An 18,950-nucleotide genomic window follows, 5' to 3' on the forward strand; every position below is an offset into this window, starting at 1 on the left:
TCTTGGCACTAGTGGGACTATAGCAAAGTCCAATAGCCACGTATAGGATGCCACTAGGTACACTGAGTGTGTGCTAGTATAATGGCTTAGTTATAATTAGTTGGAGTGTGCAACGCAGGCAGACGTGCTGCAAATGTCTTGGCACTAGTGGGACTATAGCAAAGTCCAATAGCCACGTATAGGATGCCACTAGGTACACTGAGTGTGTGCTAGTATAATGGCTTAGTTATAATTAGTTGGAGTGTGCAACGCAGGCAGACGTGCTGCAAATGTCTTGGCACTAGTGGGACTATAGCAAAGTCCAATAGCCACGTATAGGATGCCACTAGGTACACTGAGTGTGTGCTAGTATAATGGCTTAGTTATAATTAGTTGGAGTGTGCAACGCAGGCAGACGTGCTGCAAATGTCTTGGCACTAGTGGGACTATAGCAAAGTCCAATAGCCACGTATAGGATGCCACTAGGTACACTGAGTGTGTGCTAGTATAATGGCTTAGTTATAATTAGTTGGAGTGTGCAACGCAGGCAGACGTGCTGCAAATGTCTTGGCACTAGTGGGACTATAGCAAAGTCCAATAGCCACGTATAGGATGCCACTAGGTACACTGAGTGTGTGCTAGTATAATGGCTTAGTTATAATTAGTTGGAGTGTGCAACGCAGGCAGACGTGCTGCAAATGTCTTGGCACTAGTGGGACTATAGCAAAGTCCAATAGCCACGTATAGGATGCCACTAGGTACACTGAGTGTGTGCTAGTATAATGGCTTAGTTATAATTAGTTGGAGTGTGCAACGCAGGCAGATGCGCTCTGCAAATGTCTTGGCACTAGTAGGACTATAGCAAAGTCCAATAGCCACGTATAGGATGCCACTAGGTACACTGAGTGTGTGCTAGTATAATGGCTTAGTTATAATTAGTTGGAGTGTGCAACGCAGGCAGATGCGCTCTGCAAATGTCTTGGCACTAGTAGGACTATAGCAAAGTCCAATAGCCACGTATAGGATGCCACTAAAAAACACTTAGTGTGTGCAAGTATAATGGCTTAGTTATAATTAGTTGGAGTGTGCAACGCAGGCAGATGCGCTCTGCAAATGTCTTGGCACTAGTGGGACTATAGCAAAGTCCAATAGCCACGTATAGGATGCCACTAGGTACACTGAGTGTTTGCTAGTAAAATTGCTTAGTTTAAAAAAGTTGTAGTGTGCAATGCAGGCAGACGTGCTCTGCAAATGTCTTTGCACTAGTGGGACTATAGCAAAGTCCAATAGCCACGTATAGGATGCCACTAGGTACACTGAGTGTTTGCTAGTAAAATTGCTTAGTTTAAAAAACTTGGAGTGTGCAATGCAGGCAGATGTGCTCTGCTAATGTCTTTGCACTAGTGGGACTATAGCAAAGTCCAATAGCCACGTATAGGATGCCACTAGGTACACTGAATGTTTGCTAGTATAATGGCTTACTTAGAATGAGTTGGAGTGTGCAGAGGACAAGAGGGTACAGTGTCAGGATTGTGGTGCTCTGGGTAGAGGAATGGAAGCCTGCCTTTCTATTCCCTCCTAATGGTGAAATGCAGGGAGGAAATCCCTGACCTGGGCTACACAGACGCTGTTGCTGTTTGCAGGACCTGTCACTTATGGCTCTCTGACCCTGCCGCTTTGAGCCCTTAAAAGGACTGCTAGAATGTGCTCTCCCTAAGCTGTCTAACGCTGTGTATGCAGCGCATACAGCTGTATCGGCTATAGGACTCAGGAGGACGGAGCTGCGACACTGATGTCTGACACCAAAGACGCAGAAGGCAGATAATGGCGTTCGTGAAGAAAATGTCCGGTTTTATAATGCAGGGACATGTGACATGCAGATCCTATCACACATGCCGTTGCTTCTCTGGCTCAAAGTCCACTTAGGTGTGTGTGTGTCTGTGATTGGCTGACATGCTGGCCCGCCCCACAAGACGCGCGCGCTTAGGGAAGGAAGACAAGAAAAAAAAAAAAAATGGCGATCGCCATTATAGAAACAGCAGTGATCTGAAGGCGCTGTTCACGCACACTATACACTGAAATGTGATAATAGTTTGATTCACAGAGTGACTTACACTATTACAGCAGAAACCAAGCTAGGATTTAGCTGTTTTTTGGCTGCTAGAACCGTTCTCGAACGTTTCTAGAACTATCGAGCTTTTGCAAAAAGCTCAAGTTCTAGTTCGATCTAGAACATGCCCCAAAATCACTCGAGCCACGAACTGGAGAACCACGAACCACGAACCGCGCTCAACTCTAGCGGTGATGTTGGCGGTAATGTTGGAATGTGTGCGGTGATGTCGGCGGTAATGTCGGGATGTATGCGATGATGTAGGTGGTAATGTCGGGATGTGTGCGGTGATAATGTCGGGATGTGTGTGGTGATGTCGGCGGAAATGTCGGGATGTGTGCGGTGATGTCGGCGGTAATGTCGGTATTTGTGCGGGGATGTCGGCGGTAATGTCGGGATGTGTGCGGTGAAGATGAGGGAGGGCTGTAATGTCTCGATGTGTGCGATGATGTCGGCGGTAATGTCGGGATGTGTGCGATGATGTCGGTGGTAATGTCAGGATGTGTGCGGAGAAGATGAGGGAGGGCGGTAATGTCGGGATGTGTGCGATGATGTCGGCGGTAATGTTGGGGTGTGTGCGGTGATGTAGGCGGTAATGTTGGGATGTGTGCGATGATGTCGGCGGTAATGTTGGGATGTGTGCGGTGAAGATGAGGGAGGGCTGTAATGTCGGGATGGGTGCGATGATGTTTGCGGTAATGTCGGGTTGTGTACGATGTTGTCGGCGGTAATGTCGGGGTGTGTGCGGTGATGTAGACGGTAATGTTGGGATGTCTGCGGTGATGTAGGCGGTAATGTCGGGATGTGTGCGGTGAAGATGAGGGAGGGCTGTAATGTCACGATTAGAAATGAGCGAACCGGTCGCGGTTCGGCTCGAGGTTGGTTCGCCGAACGGACCTCCCGTTCGAGTTCGGTTCGTCGAACGTTCGACGAACCGAACTCGAACTGCATAGGAAACAATGGCAGGCAATCACAAACACAGAAAAACACCTAGAAAACACCCTCAAAGGTGTCCAAAAGGTCACAAACAACTCACAACACATGGGAAAGTGACAAGGACATATACTCATGCGAAAACAAAAGAGCTGGACAAGGAAAAAGAGGAGGACACACAGATATATGAGTATATGCAAGGAAACATGCCATTATTGTGCAACTTGAGCCCTGCTCATTCTTGGCTTCCAATCTTGATAAATTGCCTGAGCTCGCCACGTACGTCTTGGGGATCTTGTCGTGTCCTGCAGCCAGCGTTCTCTCGGAACCTGTCTTCAGTGCTGCTGTGGGTCTGCTGGCAGATAAGCACACGTGTCTGTCCACTGACAATGTGGACATGGCTCTCAGAGGACTTTTCTTCCCCGGGGTCAGCCAGGGGACGGGAAAGGCACGCGTATTTTTGAGAGTGCTTCATGCAAAGCATCTTTTTCTTTTTCAAAAGGGGGCTCAACCGATGCCAGTCAAGTGGGGTGTGTGTGGCCCAGTGAGTGGCAACGAGGGAGACTGTGGTTGGAGTCCCCTCGCTGTGTTTCTAAAAGAACCAAGATGAACAAGTCATGGCTCTCAGAGGACTTTTCTTCCCCGGGGTCAGCCAGGGGACGGGAAAGGCACGCGTATTTTTGAGAGTGCTTCATGCAAAGCATCTTTTTCTTTTTCAAAAGGGGGCTCAACCGATGCCAGTCAAGTGGGGTGTGTGTGGCCCAGTGAGTGGCAACGAGGGAGACTGTGGTTGGAGTCTCCTCGCTGTGTTTCTAAAAGAACCAAGATGAACAAGTCATGGCTCTCAGAGGACTTTTCTTCCCCGGGGTCAGCCAGGGGACGGGAAAGGCACGCGTATTTTTGAGAGTGCTTCATGCAAAGCATCTTTTTCTTTTTCAAAAGGGGGCTCAACCGATGCCAGTCAAGTGGGGTGTGTGTGGCCCAGTGAGTGGCAACGAGGGAGACTGTGGTTGGAGTCCCCTCGCTGTGTTTCTAAAAGAACCAAGATGAACAAGTCATGGCTCTCAGAGGACTTTTCTTCCCCGGGGTCAGCCAGGGGACGGGAAAGGCACGCGTATTTTTGAGAGTGCTTCATGCAAAGCATCTTTTTCTTTTTCAAAAGGGGGCTCAACCGATGCCAGTCAAGTGGGGTGTGTGTGGCCCAGTGAGTGGCAACGAGGGAGACTGTGGTTGGAGTCCCCTCGCTGTGTTTCTAAAAGAACCAAGATGAACAAGTCATGGCTCTCAGAGGACTTTTCTTCCCCGGGGTCAGCCAGGGGACGGGAAAGGCACGCGTATTTTTGAGAGTGCTTCATGCAAAGCATCTTTTTCTTTTTCAAAAGGGGGCTCAACCGATGCCAGTCAAGTGGGGTGTGTGTGGCCCAGTGAGTGGCAACGAGGGAGACTGTGGTTGGAGTCCCCTCGCTGTGTTTCTAAAAGAACCAAGATGAACAAGTCATGGCTCTCAGAGGACTTTTCTTCCCCGGGGTCAGCCAGGGGACGGGAAAGGCACGCGTATTTTTGAGAGTGCTTCATGCAAAGCATCTTTTTCTTTTTCAAAAGGGGGCTCAACCGATGCCAGTCAAGTGGGGTGTGTGTGGCCCAGTGAGTGGCAACGAGGGAGACTGTGGTTGGAGTCCCCTCGCTGTGTTTCTAAAAGAACCAAGATGAACAAGTCATGGCTCTCAGAGGACTTTTCTTCCCCGGGGTCAGCCAGGGGACGGGAAAGGCACGCGTATTTTTGAGAGTGCTTCATGCAAAGCATCTTTTTCTTTTTCAAAAGGGGGCTCAACCGATGCCAGTCAAGTGGGGTGTGTGTGGCCCAGTGAGTGGCAACGAGGGAGACTGTGGTTGGAGTCCCCTCGCTGTGTTTCTAAAAGAACCAAGATGAACAAGTCATGGCTCTCAGAGGACTTTTCTTCCCCGGGGTCAGCCAGGGGACGGGAAAGGCACGCGTATTTTTGAGAGTGCTTCATGCAAAGCATCTTTTTCTTTTTCAAAAGGGGGCTCAACCGATGCCAGTCAAGTGGGGTGTGTGTGGCCCAGTGAGTGGCAACGAGGGAGACTGTGGTTGGAGTCCCCTCGCTGTGTTTCTAAAAGAACCAAGATGAACAAGTCATGGCTCTCAGAGGACTTTTCTTCCCCGGGGTCAGCCAGGGGACGGGAAAGGCACGCGTATTTTTGAGAGTGCTTCATGCAAAGCATCTTTTTCTTTTTCAAAAGGGGGCTCAACCGATGCCAGTCAAGTGGGGTGTGTGTGGCCCAGTGAGTGGCAACGAGGGAGACTGTGGTTGGAGTCCCCTCGCTGTGTTTCTAAAAGAACCAAGATGAACAAGTCATGGCTCTCAGAGGACTTTTCTTCCCCGGGGTCAGCCAGGGGACGGGAAAGGCACGCGTATTTTTGAGAGTGCTTCATGCAAAGCATCTTTTTCTTTTTCAAAAGGGGGCTCAACCGATGCCAGTCAAGTGGGGTGTGTGTGGCCCAGTGAGTGGCAACGAGGGAGACTGTGGTTGGAGTCCCCTCGCTGTGTTATACATGCTTTTAGAAGGGCATGACATGGCTTGGAGGTTGACTTTCATAAAATGCAAACTGTTGGCTACCAAAATGCTGCCTTTCCAACAACTGTGGTTATAGGCAATGAGGAACATACTGATGAAGATGAGACGCAGATACCCGATTGGGATGACAACTTAAATATTCGGTCAGGGCAAGAAGAAACTCGGTCTGAGGGGGAGGGGAGTGCAAACACAACAATTGATGATGAAGTTCTAGATCCCACCTACTGTCAACCCACAGTCAGACACTCGAGGAGGTCAATAGAGGCGGTGGAGGAGGATGCAACCGACGTCGAAGTAACCTGGCGCCTTCCTGGACACAGTCGGAGCACTGGTAGCACGTCTACAACTGCATCCTCAGCCACCACTCTGCCTCTGAGCATTATTCGGGGTGGATCAACAGGTCGCATGGCCTCTAAGCCTTGCCTAGCCTGGTCCTTTTTTGACATAAAAAAAGATCGGCCAAATTATGTGATCTGTAACATTTGCCATGGTTATCTTAGTAGAGGTCAAAACCTCAGCAGTTTGACAACTTCTTCCATGAATCGTCACATGAATAAATATCATATGGCCTGGTGGGAAGCTCACCGTGCTGCAATGCGGCCTAGTGGAGCCAACCATCCACCGCCTGCCCCTTCCAGGGCATCCGCGCGCTCGTCATCTTCTAGGACTGTGGGGACAGCTGTCACACCTGTTTTTCCACCCACAACTTCCACCACTGTAACCGCAACAGGCAGTTTGCTTGGTAGGTCGTCAGTTGGTTTGGAAGGGGAAACAAGTGAGTGTGTACAGCTCTCTCAGACATCGATAGCACCAACTTTGGATGAAGGCAACATCATGTCTCCGCCTGCACTTTCCTCCCAAAGCTGCATTTTTCCAGGGACACCCTACTCAACACCGTCTACACACAGCAGCCAGATCTCTGTCCCTCAGATGTGGTCAAATAAAAGGCCACTTCCTTCGACCCATGACAAAGCGAAGAGGTTGACTCTATCCCTCTGTAAGCTGTTGGCTACAGAAATGCTGCCTTTCCGCCTAGTGGACACACAGGATTTTAGAGACCTTATATCTGTCGCTGTGCCCCAGTACCAGATGCCTAGTCGCCACTACTTCTCTAAGAAAGGTGTGCCCGCGCTACACCAGCATGTCGCACACAATATCACCGCTTCCTTGAGAAACTCTGTGTGTGAACGGGTGAATTTCAGCACCGATACTTGGACCAGTAAGCATGGACAGGGACGTTACATGTCGCTGACTGGGCACTGGGTAACTATGGTGATAGATGGTGAAGGGTCTGCTGCACAAGTCTTGCCGTCCCCACGACTTGTGTGTCAATCCTCTGTCTGTCCAAGTTCCGCCACTGCTTCTGCATCCTCCACCTCATCTGGGTCCTCCACCTCCGCCCCAAGCCTGCCTGGTCAGGCCACCAGCGTTCTCACTGCGCAGAAGGAATCACGCACCCCTCATTACTATGCTGGCAGCAGAGCGCAACGGCATCAGGCGGTCTTTAGCTTGACATGTCTTGGGAATAAGAGTCACACAGCTGAGGAGTTGTGGTCAGCTCTGCGGTCCGAGTTTAATAAATGGTTGTCTCCACTCAACCTGCAGCCTGGTAAGGCCGTGTGCGACAATGCTGCAAACCTGGGTGCGGCCCTTCGCCTGGGCAAGGTGACACACGTGCCTTGTATGGCTCACGTGTTGAACCTTGTTGTCCAGCAATTTTTAACACACTATCCCGGCCTAGATGGCCTTCTGACCAGGGCACGGAAACTGTCTGCAGTGCTCACTTCCGCCGTTCAAGCGCCGCAGCTGAGCGACTTGCATCGCTCCAGAAGTCTTTCGGCCTGCCGGTTCATCGCCTGAAATGCGATGTGGCGACACGCTGGAATTCAACTCTCCACATGTTACAGCGACTGTGGCAGCACCGCAGAGCCCTGGTGCAATACGTCATGACGTATAGCCTGGGCCAACGAGATGCAGAGGTGGGGCAGATCACCCTGATGGAGTGATCTCAGATCACGGACCTATGCACCCTTCTGCACAGTTTCGACATGGCGACGAATATGTTTAGCGCTGACAATGCCATTATCAGCATGACGATTACAGTCATTTACATGCTGGAGCACACGCTAAACACTATTCGGAGTCAGGGGGTGGGACAACAGGAAGGGGAGGAACTACAGGAGGATTCATATGCGCAAGACACAACAACATCACCAAGGTCCAGACGTTCATCATCACCAACGCGGCAGGCATGGGACCATGGGGGACAGGGATCAACAAGGGCGCATGGTAGCAGGCGAGATGTTGAGGAAGGTGCAGGAGGACATGAAGATATGGAGGACGAACTGTCCATGGACATGGAAGACTCAGCTGATGAGGGGGACCTTGGTCAAATTTAAGTTGAAAGAGGTTGGGGGGAGATGACAGAGGAAGAAAGAACGGTTAGCACCTCTATGCCACAAACACAGCGTGGACTTGGTCCGCATGGCTGCGCAAGACACATGAGTGCCTTCTTGTTGCACTACCTCCAACATGACCCTCGTATTGTCAAAATTAGAAGTGATGATGACTACTGGCTTGCCACACTATTAGATCCCCGGGACAAGTCCAAATTTTGTGACATAATTCCACCCATAGAAAGGGACGCACGTATGCAGGAGTATCAGCAGAAGCTGTTACTCGATCTTAGCTCGGCTTTTCCACCAAACAACCGTGCAGGTGAAGGGAGTGATTCTCCCAGTTGTAACTTGACAAACATGGGACGGCCTCGTCATCTTCAACAGTCTACCCGTACCAGTAGGACCGTATCTGGTGCTGGTAACAGCAATTTTATGGAATCTTTTCATAATTTTTTTAGACCCTCCTTTGCAAGGCCACCAGAGACATCAAGTGTGTCACATAGTCAACGGATGGAGAGGATGATACAGGAGTATCTCCAAATGAACATCGATGCAATGACTTTGCAAATGGAGCCTTGCTCCTTTGTGCTTCAAATCTAGAAAAATGTCAAGAGCTCTCCAGTTACGCCTTGAAGATTTTGTCGTGTCCAGCTGCCAGCGTTGTCTCTGAACGTGTCTTCAGTGCTGCTGGGTGTGTGCTGACAGATAAGCGCACGCGTCTGTCCAGTGACAATGTGGACAGACTGACGTTCATCAAAATGAACAAGTCATGGATCCAGAAGGAATTTACTACCCCTGTGTCATCCTGGGGAGAGTAAATGCTTGTGGATTTGGAATGTGCTTGATGCAAATCAAAACATCCTGTTTGCAACTAGGGCACAAGTCCTGCCACTGATGGGGTGTCTGTGTGCCCAATTTGGGGAAAAAAGGTAGACTCCGCTTGGAGTAACCCTTGCTTGCTGTGTTTTTTAAAAATGATACAAGATGAACAGATCTGAAGGCAAGATGAAGGCAACATCATGTCTCCGCCTGCACTTTTCTCACAAACCTGCATTTTTCCAGGGACACCCTACTCAACACCGTCTACAGACAGCAGCCAGATCTCTGTCCCTCAGATGTGGTCAAATAAAAGGCCACTTACTGCGACCCATGACAAAGCTAAGTGGTTGACTCTATCCCTCTGTAAGCTGTTGGCTACCGAAATGCTGCCTTTACGCGTAGTGGACACACAGGATTTTACAGACCTTATGTCTGTCGCTGTGCCCCAGTACCAGATGCCCAATCACCACTGCTTCTCCAAGAAAAGCATGCCCGCGCTACACCAGCATGTCGCACACAACATCACCACTTCCTTGAGAAAATCTGTGTGCGACAGGGTGCATTTCAACACAGATACTTGGACCAGTAAGCATAGACAGGGTCATTACATGTCACTGACTGGGCACTGGCAAACTATGGTGAGAGATGGAGAAGGGTCTGCTGTACAAGTCTTGCCGTCCCCACGAGTTGTTTCAATCCTTGTTCTGTATGTAGAAGTTAATACACTGCTTCTGCCTCTTCAACCTCGTGTGGGTCCTCTACCTTGGCGCAAACCCTGTGTGGTCAGGCCACCCTTCCTTGCAACTGCGCACAAGGACTACCACACACCTCCTTACTATGCTGGCAGCAGAGCTCAATGCCATCAGGCGGTCAAAGTTTTACTTTGAAATGTATGGGAAATGTGAGTCACACCGCTATTACAGAGAATAGTAGTCAGGCAGGGTCAAAACATTAATTGAGGAACAGGAACAGAATGGGACGGCCAGGAAAGAATCAGAAAACAAGCAGAGGTGAAATGCGTATCGGCCAACAAGGTACATAAACAGCAAGCAGGAAAAGTAGTCAGGTAACAAGCACACAAAATCATAAAACTGAACTGGGGGTAAAATTAACTAGAGGTTCATAGCTATGTCTGGCAGTGGTCTGCAGACAGGATGGGCATAAAAAAGGGTGTGGTGTCTTCTCATTGGTTGTAGCTGAATGATGGTATTTCATCTGTGAGATACCCACCAGCTACATTCAGCCAGAGATTCTGCATCTGTCAAGGTAATGCAGCCCAGTGGGTGAGCATAACCTGCGTCCACCTGCGCCGCTGGCATCGACTACTCTCCCATCATCAGCACTATTCATGAAAGGAACACGTTGTCACCTGGCGACCGGAGTACAAATTGACGGAGCGGACTCCGTTGGTGACTTAACAGCCGTGTGCGGCAATGATGCAAACCTGGCTGCGGGCCATCCTCAGGGCAATGTGACACACGTGCCTTTTAGGGCTCACGTGTTGAACCGAATTCGCCAGCAATTTTTAAAACACCATCACGGCCTACATGGCCTTGTGCAGTGGGCACGCTCGCTATGTGCTCACTTCCATCGTGCGCACACAGCAGCTCAACAACTTTCATCACTCCGGAAGTCTTAGGGTCTGGCAGTTAAACGCCGTAAATGCGATGTTTCGACACGCAGGAATTGGAATCTGCACATGTTGCAGCGTGTGTGGCAGCACCGCAGAGCCCTGCTGAAATACGGTAAGACATATAGCCTGGGATAACTTGATCCAGAGGTGGTGCAGATCACGCTGCTGGAGTGGTGTCAGATCAAGGACCTATGCACCCTGCTACACAGTTTTGAAATGTCGACGAAGATGTTTAGCACTGGCAATGTCATTCTCAGCGTGACAATTCTGGTCATCTACATGATGGAGCACACTGTAATTATTATTCGGAGTCAGGTGTTGGGACAAGAGGAAGGGGAGGAAGTACAGGAGGAGTCATATGCGGAAGGGATAACAAGATCTACGAGGTCCAGATGGTCAGCGGCACCTATGCGGCAGTCATGGTGAGGGAGAGGGATTAACAAGGGCGCATAGTATCAGCAAAAAGTGTTGATGAAAGTGCAGGAGCCCATGAAGAAATGGAGGACGAACTGGCGATGGGCATGGAAGACTCAGCAGATGAGTGAGAGCTTGCTCACATTTCGGTTGTGCGAGGTTGGGGGGAGAGGGCAGAGGAAGGATGCACGATTCTCACCTCTCTGCCACCAACACACCAAGGACTTGGTCCTCCTGGATGCACAAGACACATGAGCGCCTTCTTGCTGCACTACCTACATGACCCTCGGATTGTATGAATTTGAACTAATCCTGAATACTGGGTTGCCACACTGTTAGATCCCCGGTACAAGACAAAATTTGGCGAACTAATTCCTGCCATAGAAATAGACGCACGTATACAGGAGTATCTGCAGAATGTGGTACGCAATCTTAGATCTACTTGTCCACTAAACACCAGTGCTGCACAGAGTGAATCTCAACGCTTTGTCATGGATAGGAGGAAATGGTCTTTTACTTGTCCACATCGGAGGGACCGAGGGATGGCTGCTGTGCTGAGATGGCGTTGAGTACGGTGTCCCTGCACAGTTGCACTTTTGGTCATATCCCAAAATGAGTTGAAAAAGGACAGATGCTGTTGGAAAGGGGAACAGGTGTGTTGGAAAGGGGAAAAAGGTTTTGGTCCGTGGATTTGGTGGTTAAGCAACTGTAACATTTGCTGAAGAAACAACATCTGTTACAGTGGGACTGGCAGATTTGGATAAAGTGGTATATAATCTGTGACCGCTATATAACGAAAATTAATAAGAAAAGAAAGAGAAAGGTATATATCCCCATCAGCAGTCAGTGTCCACCGTGCTCCCAGTTGGAAAAGGAGAGGTTGGCAACTTGAAGGTTTGGTGGAGGATACAGAGCTGTGTGGCTATGAAACTAATAGTAGCCTGAACCGAGTTAGACGCCATTCGGATCTGGAGACTGTGAGCCCTGTTAGCGTCACAGGGTCCACATGCCCACCCAGCCCAGGAACTCCCTGTTAACAACACAGGGGCCATTGAGTACGCTGACCGTGTGCGTAGGGGCCACACCTGTGGACAGCAGGCGCATCAGCAGCAGCAGGCCTGTTAATGCCACTGGGCTGCACAAGCAGGACTGTTAGGACAGGAGCTGGTCTTAACCGTTCTGCGTTACCAACTGTGGTGGTGGCCTGCATCCACCACCCGATCCCTGCCTACCTCTGGCCTAAAGCCGCAATGGGTTCAACACATGGAGGTGTGCTCTTTCGGAGCATAATAGAAGACTGCGCACCTCCTTGTTGGCTCCAGCCCCTTTTAGAACCTGGGTCCGCCCCAAACCAGGGTGAACCACAATGCACCTCCTGGAGACAAAAGTAGAGTGACACGTCATGAGTGGCATAACTAGCGTCCTATTTGGAAACGCAACTTCAATGATGACCTCATGGCTGCCATGACCCAAACACCTCACCAGTCATCGTCTGAGCATCAATAATGCGGTGACAAGTCATAGGTGTGGGCCTCTGCAAGCCATTTGGGAGGACACCTGATGCCCTGTGGTCTATATGGGACCCCCACATCAGGGCCAGGGCCAAAGAGTTCATTACCGGACCTAGTCTCTGATGCAGGAAGTGCCTGAGCATGCTCAGTAGCATGAAATACAGTCTCTGAAAAAAGACTATCAGCTTTAGCATGGTGTCTATGCCCAAAACAGGACTTATACCCGGCACGGAATGCAAGCACCTGTGCAAAGAGGCTTTTCACACTTAGTGTGGGAGCATGCGCTGTATCCCGAAATGAAAACTTAGCGTCAGGAATGGCACAGTCAGGCTGAGCATACTCACTAGGCGAAACACTGTAATTATGCTGCAGCTGGGGTACATCGGCACACGCATGCGCACTAGCTGCCTCTCCACACTTAGACGTGGAGGGGAAATTTGTCTTGGAGATGCTGTCTATGAACAGAAGGAAAAGCTAAAGGAAGCCTGACTTTCTATCCCTCCGAATTATGAAATGCAGCAATGAATTCCATGAGTTTGCTATAACATTAGCGTAGCAAAATGTGCATGAGGGTGTGATGTAGAGGTGCTAGAAATAGCTTGTCACCAGTGGTGCACTAATGGAATACAACAGCCAGTTCTATGATGCCACAAAATGGCAGTATTTTGTGCTATCATTATAGCTTATTAAAAACAGAGCACGAGGTTGTCATGCAGAGGTGCTGCACATAGATTTGCAGTAGTGTGAATTGACAAAAGTACAATAGCCACGTTTAGGATACAACTAGGTACAGTGAGTGTTTGCTAGTATAATGGCTGAGTTTAAAAAAGTTTGAGTGTGCAATGCAGGCAGACGTCCTGCAAATAACGTTCCAATACTGTGAATTGACAAAAGTACAATAGCCACGTTTAGGATACAACTAGGTACAGTGAGTGTTTGCTAGTATAATGGCTGAGTTTAAAAAAGTTTGAGTGTGCAAGGCAGGCAGATGTCCTGCAAATAACGTTCCAATACTGTGAATTGACAAAAGTACAATAGCCACGTTTACGATACAACTAGGTACAGTGAGTGTTTGCTAGTATAATGGCTGAGTTTAAAAAAGTTTGAGTGTGCAATGCAGGCAGACGTGCTGCAAATAACGTTCCAATACTGTGAATTGACAAAAGTACAATAGCCACGTTTAGGATACAAGTAGGTACAGTGAGTGTTTGCTAGTATAATGGCTGAGTTTAAAAAAGTTTGAGTGTGCAATGCAGGCAGACGTGCTGCAAATAACGTTCCAATACTGTGAATTGACAAAAGTACAATAGCCACGTTTAGGATACAACTAGGTACAGTGAGTGTTTGCTAGTATAATGGCTGAGTTTAAAAAAGTTTGAGTGTGCAATGCAGGCAGACGTCCTGCAAATAACGTTCCAATACTGTGAATTGATAAAAAGTACAATAGCCACGTTTAGGATACAACTAGGTACAGTGAGTGTTTGCTAGTATAATGGCTGAGTTTAAAAAAGTTTGAGTGTGCAAGGCAGGCAGATGTCCTGCAAATAACGTTCCAATACTGTGAATTGACAAAAGTACAATAGCCACGTTTACGATACAACTAGGTACAGTGAGTGTTTGCTAGTATAATGGCTGAGTTTAAAAAAGTTTGAGTGTGCAATGCAGGCAGACGTGCTGCAAATAACGTTCCAATACTGTGAATTGACAAAAGTACAATAGCCACGTTTAGGATACAACTAGGTACAGTGAGTGTTTGCTAGTATAATGGCTGAGTTTAAAAAAGTTTGAGTGTGCAAGGCAGGCAGATGTCCTGCAAATAACGTTCCAATACTGTGAATTGACAAAAGTACAATAGCCACGTTTAGGATACAACTAGGTACAGTGAGTGTTTGCTAGTATAATGGCTGAGTTTAAAAAAGTTTGAGTGTGCAATGCAGGCAGATGTCCTGCAAATAACGTTCCAATACTGTGAATTGACAAAAGTACAATAGCCACGTTTAGGATACAACTAGGTACAGTGAGTGTTTGCTAGTATAATGGCTGAGTTTAAAAAAGTTTGAGTGTGCAATGCAGGCAGATGTCCTGCAAATAACGTTCCAATACTGTGAATTGACAAAAGTACAATAGCCACGTTTAGGATACAACTAGGTACAGTGAGTGTTTGCTAGTATAATGGCTGAGTTTAAAAAAGTTTGAGTGTGCAATGCAGGCAGATGTCCTGCAAATAACGTTCCAATACTGTGAATTGACAAAAGTACAATAGCCACGTTTAGGATACAACTAGGTACAGTGAGTGTTTGCTAGTATAATGGCTGAGTTTAAAAAAGTTAGAGTGTGCAATGCAGGCAGATGTCATGCAAATAACGTTCCAATACTGTGAATTGACAAAAGTCCAATAGCCACGTATAGGATGCCACTAGGTACACTGAGTGTTTGCTAGTATAATGGCTTCGTTATAATTAGTTGGAGTGTGCAACGCAGGCAGATGCGCTCTGCAAATGTCTTGGCACTAGTGGGACTATAGCAAAGTCCAATAGCCACGTATAGGATGCCACTAGGTACACTGAGTGTTTGCTAGTAAAATTGCTTAGTTTAAAAAAGTTGTAGTGTGCAATGCAGGCAGACGTGCTCTGCAAATGTCTTTGCACTAGTGGGACTATAGCAAAGTCCAATAGCCACGTATAGGATGCCACTAGGTACACTGAGTGTTTGCTAGTAAAATTGCTTAGTTTAAAAAAGTTGTAGTGTGCAATGCAGGCAGACGTGCTCTGCAAATGTCTTTGCACTAGTGGGACTATAGCAAAGTCCAATAGCCACGTATAGGATGCCACTAGGTACACTGAGTGTTTGCTAGTAAAATTGCTTAGTTTAAAAAAGTTGTAGTGTGCAATGCAGGCAGACGTGCTCTGCAAATGTCTTTGCACTAGTGGGACTATAGCAAAGTCCAATAGCCACGTATAGGATGCCACTAGGTACACTGAGTGTTTGCTAGTAAAATTGCTTAGTTTAAAAAACTTGGAGTGTGCAATGCAGGCAGATGTGCTCTGCTAATGTCTTTGCACTAGTGGGACTATAGCAAAGTCCAATAGCCACGTTTAGGATGCCACTAGGTACACTGAGTGTTTGCTAGTAAAATTGATTAGTTTAAAAAAGTTGTAGTGTGCAATGCAGGCAGACGTGCTCTGCAAATGTCTTTGCACTAGTGGGACTATAGCAAAGTCCAATAGCCACGTATAGGATGCCACTAGGTACACTGAGTGTTTGCTAGTAAAATTGCTTAGTTTAAAAAAGTTGTAGTGTGCAATGCAGGCAGACGTGCTCTGCAAATGTCTTTGCACTAGTGGGACTATAGCAAAGTCCAATAGCCACGTATAGGATGCCACTAGGTACACTGAGTGTTTGCTAGTAAAATTGCTTAGTTTAAAAAAGTTGTAGTGTGCAATGCAGGCAGACGTGCTCTGCAAATGTCTTTGCACTAGTGGGACTATAGCAAAGTCCAATAGCCACGTATAGGATGCCACTAGGTACACTGAGTGTTTGCTAGTAAAATTGCTTAGTTTAAAAAACTTGGAGTGTGCAATGCAGGCAGATGTGCTCTGCTAATGTCTTTGCACTAGTGGGACTATAGCAAAGTCCAATAGCCACGTATAGGATGCCACTAGGTACACTGAGTGTTTGCTAGTATAATGGCTTCGTTATAATTAGTTGGAGTGTGCAACGCAGGCAGATGCGCTCTGCAAATGTCTTGGCACTAGTGGGACTATAGCAAAGTCCAATAGCCACGTATAGGATGCCACTAGGTACACTGAGTGTTTGCTAGTAAAATTGCTTAGTTTAAAAAAGTTGTAGTGTGCAATGCAGGCAGACGTGCTCTGCAAATGTCTTTGCACTAGTGGGACTATAGCAAAGTCCAATAGCCACGTATAGGATGCCACTAGGTACACTGAGTGTTTGCTAGTAAAATTGCTTAGTTTAAAAAAGTTGTAGTGTGCAATGCAGGCAGACGTGCTCTGCAAATGTCTTTGCACTAGTGGGACTATAGCAAAGTCCAATAGCCACGTATAGGATGCCACTAGGTACACTGAGTGTTTGCTAGTAAAATTGCTTAGTTTAAAAAACTTGGAGTGTGCAATGCAGGCAGATGTGCTCTGCTAATGTCTTTGCACTAGTGGGACTATAGCAAAGTCCAATAGCCACGTTTAGGATGCCACTAGGTACACTGAGTGTTTGCTAGTAAAATTGCTTAGTTTAAAAAAGTTGTAGTGTGCAATGCAGGCAGACGTGCTCTGCAAATGTCTTTGCACTAGTGGGACTATAGCAAAGTCCAATAGCCACGTATAGGATGCCACTAGGTACACTGAGTGTTTGCTAGTAAAATTGCTTAGTTTAAAAAAGTTGTAGTGTGCAATGCAGGCAGACGTGCTCTGCAAATGTCTTTGCACTAGTGGGACTATAGCAAAGTCCAATAGCCACGTATAGGATGCCACTAGGTACACTGAGTGTTTGCTAGTAAAATTGCTTAGTTTAAAAAACTTGGAGTGTGCAATGCAGGCAGATGTGCTCTGCTAATGTCTTTGCACTAGTGGGACTATAGCAAAGTCCAATAGCCACGTATAGGATGCCACTAGGTACACTGAGTGTTTGCTAGTATAATGGCTTCGTTATAATTAGTTGGAGTGTGCAACGCAGGCAGATGCGCTCTGCAAATGTCTTGGCACTAGTGGGACTATAGCAAAGTCCAATAGCCACGTATAGGATGCCACTAGGTACACTGAGTGTTTGCTAGTAAAATTGCTTAGTTTAAAAAAGTTGTAGTGTGCAATGCAGGCAGACGTGCTCTGCAAATGTCTTTGCACTAGTGGGACTATAGCAAAGTCCAATAGCCACGTATAGGATGCCACTAGGTACACTGAGTGTTTGCTAGTAAAATTGCTTAGTTTAAAAAAGTTGTAGTGTGCAATGCAGGCAGACGTGCTCTGCAAATGTCTTTGCACTAGTGGGACTATAGCAAAGTCCAATAGCCACGTATAGGATGCCACTAGGTACACTGAGTGTTTGCTAGTAAAATTGCTTAGTTTAAAAAACTTGGAGTGTGCAATGCAGGCAGATGTGCTCTGCTAATGTCTTTGCACTAGTGGGACTATAGCAAAGTCCAATAGCCACGTTTAGGATGCCACTAGGTACACTGAGTGTTTGCTAGTATAATGGCTTACTTAGAATGAGTTGGAGTGTGCAGAGGACAAGAGGGTACAGTGGCAGGATTGTGGTGCTCTGGGTAGAGGAATGGAAGCCTGCCTTTCTATTCCCTCCTAATGGTGAAATGCAGGGAGGAAATCCCTGACCTGGGCTACACAGACGCTGTTGCTGTTTGCAGGACCTGTCACTTATGGCTCTCTGACCCTGCCGCTTTGAGCCCTTAAAAGGACTGCTAGAATGTGCTCTCCCTAAGCTGTCTAACGCTGTGTATGCAGCGCATACAGCTGTATCGGCTATAGGACTCAGGAGGACGGAGCTGCGACACTGATGTCTGACACCAAAGACGCAGAAGGCAGATAATGGCGTTCGTGAAGAAAATGTCCGGTTTTATAATGCAGGGACATGTGACATGCAGATCCTATCACACATGCCGTTGCTTCTCTGGCTCAAAGTCCACTTAGGTGTGTGTGTGTCTGTGATTGGCTGACATGCTGGCCCGCCCCACAAGACGCGCGCGCTTAGGGAAGGAAGACAAGAAAAAAAAAAAAAATGGCGATCGCCATTATAGAAACAGCAGTGATCTGAAGGCGCTGTTCACGCACACTATACACTGAAATGTGATAATAGTTTGATTCACAGAGTGACTTACACTATTACAGCAGAAACCAAGCTAGGATTTAGCTGTTTTTTGGCTGCTAGAACCGTTCTCGAACGTTTCTAGAACTATCGAGCTTTTGCAAAAAGCTCGAGTTCTAGTTCGATCTAGAACATGCCCCAAAATCACTCGAGCCGCGAACTGGAGAACCACGAACCACGAACCGCGCTCAACTCTAGTCACGATGTGTGCGGTAATGATGATAATCAGGCTGCCACACACAGACAGAGCCGCGGGATGACAATGAAGTCTGGTGAAGTTCACCCGAGTTTATTCTCATCGCCCGACTCTGTCTGTGTCTGCTGTCAGCCGGCATGTAGCAGAGCTGAATTGCCAGGGGAACGCACTGTCAAAAATGCATCCAAAACGCATGCAAAACGCATGGAAAAAGCATCTAAAATACATGCGTTGTGGATGCATTTTATTTTACAAACGCAGTGTCCAGTCTGCTAGAGGGTGCGTTCTTTTCTGCACTGCAGAGAACACAACGTGCGCACACAGCCTTTAAGGAGCTGAGACTCTTTCACCTGGGGCCCACCGAAACCTGGAGCTTGCCCTGTGTGTGCTGTCCGTGTGTAAGGTCGTGTGTGTGAACGTGTCTCTGGGAAGTGTGATAACAGACACCCCACATACTGGAGACAGGAATGTGTCAGGATGCCTAGTTGTTGTTTTCTTAGTGTTAACCTTGTTTAATTATCTCCTT

This window comes from Anomaloglossus baeobatrachus, chromosome 5 (genome assembly GCF_048569485.1).
Source record: "Anomaloglossus baeobatrachus isolate aAnoBae1 chromosome 5, aAnoBae1.hap1, whole genome shotgun sequence".
NCBI lineage: Eukaryota > Metazoa > Chordata > Amphibia > Anura > Aromobatidae > Anomaloglossus > Anomaloglossus baeobatrachus.